This window comes from Magallana gigas, chromosome 9 (genome assembly GCF_963853765.1).
Source record: "Magallana gigas chromosome 9, xbMagGiga1.1, whole genome shotgun sequence".
Lineage (NCBI taxonomy): Eukaryota > Metazoa > Mollusca > Bivalvia > Ostreida > Ostreidae > Magallana > Magallana gigas.
In genome coordinates, this window is record NC_088861.1 from 26,211,165 (window position 1) to 26,217,567 (window position 6,403).

Here is a 6,403-nt window from a genome sequence, read left to right on the forward strand (position 1 = left end):
AATTACGGTTTTGTACTTCTCCAAAGGAGAGTGTTCCCAACGTAGTTGTTTCGTTTCCACTTCCTTGTTTTTTTGTATTCTATGTTTACCTTCACATGTGTACGATTTATTTTTGTTTTGTTGTATTTTTTTCTGAGACTTTACTTGAACAATATGTTACCAATTGTCATAGTACATGCTCTGTAATTTCAATGTTTAATTTCTTAACGCAAATTTTCTATCCGGCACTATTTTTCTATTTGGCACTATTTATCTATATGGCATTATTATTTTCTACCGATTGCAGCCACTTATGTTACCCGGTATTTTTCAAATCCAAACATTTTGACAATGGCTAACTCCATCGAGCAATACCGTGCTGCAATCGGCTCTATCTATTTTTCATGCAGATGTTTGTCAAAGACCGCCACTTTTCTTTTTAAGTTTTCGGAAATGTATTCAATATTCAAATCATGTGTCATCACCATCCAAAATGCTGCAATACGTATTAGGGATAACGCAGTTTTAATCAATTTTTACCTACAATTTTTCATATTTATTCTGATGATATCCGGCGATATTGAGGTCAACCCTGGACCAATGACTGACAATGTCCTTGACATAATTCACCTAAATATTAGAAGTATCAGACACAAAATTGCTCATCTTAATACTTTGGTTCATGATTTCGACATTTTATGCTTTACCGAAACTCATCTCGACGACACTGTGTCGAACGATAGTCTTTCACTTGACGGTTTTGATTCTATATATAGAAAAGACAGAAACTGTTACGGAGGTGGGGTCATGATATATGTTTTAAACATCATTCAAGTACATAGACGCTCAGAATACGAACCAGTAGGGATAGAATGTTTGTGGATAGAAATCGTAAACCATACCTGTAACTTTTTCCTCTGTTGCATATATCGTCCTCCTCACGCTGACAATAGATTTTGGACAAATTTTTTATGGTCTTTAGATAAAGTTGGGGAAATATCCGACAAAATAGTCATAGTTGGAGATTTAAATGTTGATTTTCTAAATATTCCACAGTCACATCCAATTGTCGATGTTATGTCCAACTATAGTTTAATTAACAACATCCACGAACCTACACGAATTTCCAGCACGACACGCACACTTATAGACCCTATTCTCACAACAATAGATACTCAAATAGGCGAAGCAAGGACTATTGAAATTGACTCTACTCTTAGCGACCATAAAGCTACACATATCTCGCTTGTTCTGAAGTATAATTTAAAGCGGGCGTACAAACGTAAAATTTGGGATTATAAAAGTGCTGACTTTGATAGGTTAAATCTTTTGATTAAGAATAGTAACTGGTCAACTCTTATATCTGAAGCCAGTAACGTCTCTGTCGCTGCTGAAAATTGTACTATTCATTTCCTCAAATGCGTACGTGAGTGCATTCCAGAGAAAACTATTACTGTTCGACCTAAGGATAAGCCATGGTTTGATTCTACTCTACGTAAAACAATTAAGATTAGAGATCGTCTACGTAACATTGCAATGAAAACTAACAAAATATGTGATTGGTCAAAGTATAAAAAAGTTCGAAATCAAGTAAACAACATGAAAAAGCAAGCATTTTCTAACTACTACGACAACATTGAAACTTTTATTGATGACTCTAGTAAAAGCAATAACAAATTATACTGGAAACTTCTTAAAGACGTTTTCCAAACAAAAACAACCAGTGAAATTCCACCATTACAATACACAGATGATAAAAATATTGTTAAAACAGCGTTTTCTGATGTTGATAAGACAGAAGTGCTTAACAAATATTTTTCATCTATTTCGAATATTCTGACTACCGGTAAGGTTTTACCAGAATAGTACTTACAATGTGATGAAACTTTAGACAACATTTTTATTGAAGAGTTTGAAGTGACTGACAATATATCTGTTTTGCCAGTCAACAAAGCTATTGGACCTGATAGTATTAGTCACAAAGTGTTAAAATCAACTATGTTTACAATATGCAAGCCTTTATGTTTACTTTTTAATAAGTCTCTTTTAGAACGATCATTTCCTAATAGTTGGAAAATGGCCCATGTTCTACCTCTTTTTAAAAAGGAGGACCCATCACTCGCATGTAATTATAGACCTGTTTCTTTACTAAGCTGTGTAAGTAAAATAATGGAGAGAATTGTTTTCAAACATGTTTATAATTATTTCCATAGTAACAATCTATTTTATAAATACCAAGCCGGTTTTTTACCCGGTCATTCAACAGTGTAGCAGTTAATTGAGACATATCATAGCATTGTTAAGAATATTGATGAGGGTAAATCATGTTGCATTGTTTTTTTGTGATCTATCAAAAGCCTTTGACAGAGTTTGGCATGAAGGGCTTCTTTTTAAATTACAAACTTACGGTATTTGTGGCAATCTTTTTCAATGGTTTAGCAGCTATTTGTGTAACAGATCTCAAAAAGTGATGTATAAAGATTTATTATCATCCAGCTTAAGTGTTAATGCTGGAGTGCCACAAGGATCTGTACTTGGGCCCCTTTTGTTTTTAATTTATGTCAATGATGTTGCACAAAATATGTTGTCCTTTTGTAGATTATACGCAGATGATAATTCAATCCAGTATGCGGATAAAAACTTAAGAAATGTCGAAAATGTGTTAAATCATGACCTTAGAATATTAGAAAAATGGTCCAATGATTGGTTACTTAAATTTAATCCTAATAAAACCAAAGTTGTATTATTTAGCAAATCAAAACGTAATGTAACCCCAGAACTGTTTTTTCAAGATGGTCAGTTAGATATTGTTTCTTGTCATAAACATCTAGGCCTAACGCTCTCTGATGATTTGAAGTGGTCTGTGTACATCAATGATATAGTGAACATCGCTTGTAAAAAATTAGGACTACTTAAGAAACTTAAATTTACTTTAGGCAGAGACAAACTATCAAAATTATATATTACTTTTGTAAGGCCAATATTAGAATATGCTTCTGTTGTATGGGACGGTTGTTCTTCCGCAGAAATTGAAAAGTTAGAGAAAGTACAACTACACGCTGCAAGAATTGTCACGGGACTTCCAATTTTGGCCTCAAGGGAATCATTGTATTTCGAAACGGGTTGGGACTCTCTATCTAAAAGGAGAGAAATAGCTAAACTGACGATTATGTACAAAATTCATTACAATCTTGTACCACAATATCTTAGTGATATTGCTAACATTTTTAGGAAAGATAAATCTCGCTACAATACTCGTTATGAAGACAATTATATACCTCCTAGAGTTAAGTATGATACATATAAAAAATCATTTATTCCAGATGCTATAGGCAAATGGAACTCACTAAATTCGGATATTAAAAAATCAACATCCATCCGCCAGTTTCAAAGAAGCATCTCTAATAATAGCAGTGATTCAAAAGTTCCAAAATATTTTCTTCATGGCAAAAGAGTAGCTAACATCATTCATACAAAATTAAGACACAATTGTTTACTAAATTATGATTTACACAGAAGAAATATTGTTGATTCTCCAAATTGCATATGTGGAAAGAAAGAAGATGTATATCATTTTTTATTTGTTTGCAAACTATTTTCTAATGCAAGGAATACCTTATTTAATGAACTATTCCAAATACAAAATTTAGGATTAATAGATTCGCATACTTTACTATGGGGTAATGACAACCTAGATTATAAAACTAATGTTAGAATTTTCACAGCTGTGCAGAACTTTATAATCAATTCTCGCAGATTTACATAAGTATACTATTTTGTTCTTTACCATTTTTTTTCACTATATGTGTATATACCTGTACCATGTTTTATGACAATTGCAAATTACTTGTAATTGGGTGAGAACCTAGTAAGTTGCAAGAACTTGTGTTCGAACCCTTTGTATATTATATATACAATAAAATATGTTCAAACCAGAAATGCACGAATCACATAGGCGTCGAACCGGGGGGGTGGGGGGGGTGGGGGGGGGAGGGGGGGGGGGCTTAGTGCAAAGTTAGACTTAACCAATAGGCATATACCCCCCCCCCCACTTTTTCTCGCCGGAAATGTAATTGTTCCTAAATTTACCTTGAAAGATTGAGAAGTTGGAGTAAAAGGTATACTAGCCCCCCCCCCCCCCCCCCCCCCCCCCCCCGACACGGATTAGGAATTTCATGATTTTGGGAGAGAAAAATTGGGGTAGGGAAATTTATTTTCGGAAGTATATAGTATAAGTATACCCCCCCCCCCCCCCTCCCACGGATTAGGATTTTCGTGATTTTGGGAATTAGGGTTTTTCCTCAATATTTCTGAGGATTAGTCTAGCCCCCTCCCCCCACCCACTTTCAATTTGCTTCCAACGCCAGTGAATCATGATACAGTCATACATGTAGTAAAGTCTGAAATGCATGTAATTAATTAAACAATTATTATATTAGACTCAAACTCCAAGTGCGTTTTACTTGTTATTATCAACTGTAGAATTTTTAAAAAAAAAATTCCTGTGTACATGTGTTGGCGTGGTATTAAAAAAAGAAATGAATTAGCTCTAAACTTCAGGTTGTACGAATATTTGGTACGATTTGTAAAATTTGTAACGACTTTACCTTAATTTGTTTGCTTAATTAGTTACTGTACCTCAAGGTTCATTCAAATGATAACTAAATGATTTAAGAAGGAGTCTTACAAAATAGGTATATTAATTTATTTTACTAAATAATTATAATTTACTTATCAGTTTTACTAACTCAGGTACACACAAATTGAAAAAAAATTCCCGCCGGGCTCCAGTTATAAACTCACGCTTTGTACTGTGTATATGTTATGTAACAGTCTTTTGTTCACTCCTGACAGAAAAAACCCTGCAATCCACACAGAATATACAGGAAAATCACAGAGGAGGTCACCTGGATAAAGAATGTATACACATGTATACACGTGCCCGAGTACCTAAGATTAATGATTTCATCATATGCATTAAACAAGATCAGACATCAGTTTTTCTTTTCAAATTCAATTAATTACTTAGTAAGGTTCTTAATCGCCCTATTTGCCACATTTGAAGATAGTTACATGTATACTACATATAGTTTCAGTCACGCTGAAACCTTACCATACATTTTAGTATGTACGGATTCATTATCATTAGGCTAGAATTAAACTTAAACCTGTTGAAAATAAATGATATCACTATTAAACTCAAATCAATTTAAGTAATAGTTTCAGCAATACGTAAACCATTTGGAATCTTAACTTAAAGTTTCAGCATACTGAAACCTAGCGGAAATGTTCTGAAACTGATTGATATTTCCATAATAATTTACCCAACTATTCACACGATTCAAATTTAGTTTCCGCATTGCGGAAACCATCAGGAATCTTAGACTAAAGTTTCTGCTGACTGAAACCTAACGGATACTTGCTGATACGATATAATGGTTTCCGCATTGCGGAAACTATACATGAAACTTCAACTTCAAGTTTCAGCAAGGTTTCCATATAGTTTCAGTTTTGCTGAAACTTGATTTTTCATCCAGTGCAGGTGAGCTAAAAACAGAAAAATAGAATTTGACCAAAATCGTGACCATGCCCCTTTAATATGTATAGCTGTGACGTCAGCAAATATCTTTAATAAGCTGGACTGCAGTTAGTTACAGTACCGATCAGACCCAACCTAACACCAAATTAAACCCTAACTTAAACCCGGGTTTACTTTTGGGGTTGACTTTAAGTTTACTCTGGGTTTACTTTTTGAAAATTTGGGTCCACTCGGGGTTTTTAATCTGGGTTTAATCCGGGTTTACTTTGGGTTTTCTTGGAAATTGCTTTTGATGTCAACTGTACGCACAGAACTGTAAAGAAGAACCGTCTTTTATCTTACCATACTACTGCATGTAGTTCCTGCCCCTTGCATGTTCCGAATACACAGTTAGCGTCTGCTTGCAGGGGTATACTTCTGAACTTCTGACTGGGTTTACTCTCTGTGTCCACATTGGGTTTACTTTGGGTTTACTCTGGGTCCACTCCAGTAAACCCAGTGTAAACCCAGAAAGTAAACCCAGGGTTTAGTTGGGGTTTACTTTCTGATAGGTTGGGTCTGATCGGTACTGTACAGCATAAAGGAATGGACTAAATGCATTTGCGCATTAATATCCTTTTAACCCTTTTTTCCGTCTAACATTTCCCTTTAAAGGGACATGGTCACGATTTTTGTCAAAAATTATTTTTTCGATTTTAATGTTTATAATGCTTCAGTAAGGAATTTCTAATAGGCAACCCAAATTTGAGTGACATTTATTGAGTTATGAGCGAGTTACAGAGCTTACAATTCCTCGCTATGTAAACAAAGCTTTTGTTTACATTTTGAATGTTGAAGTGAAAATTCCAGTTTTAGACCTAAAGTGAATGTATTAATAGTTAGGAA

At 34.3% G+C, this 6,403-nt stretch overlaps 1 long non-coding RNA gene across 1 annotated transcript in view; it reads left to right on the plus strand.

Annotated features, from left to right (window-relative positions):
- LOC136271161 (uncharacterized) overlaps positions 1 to 5,583 on the plus strand; it is a 132,313-nt gene extending 126,730 nt beyond the window's left edge. Inside the window, exon 2 of the long non-coding RNA XR_010709012.1 lies at positions 5,522 to 5,583. This is a non-coding gene — a long non-coding RNA (uncharacterized lncRNA). The remainder of the gene's footprint in view (positions 1 to 5,521) is intronic.
- Positions 5,584 to 6,403: the final 820 nt, after the last annotated feature.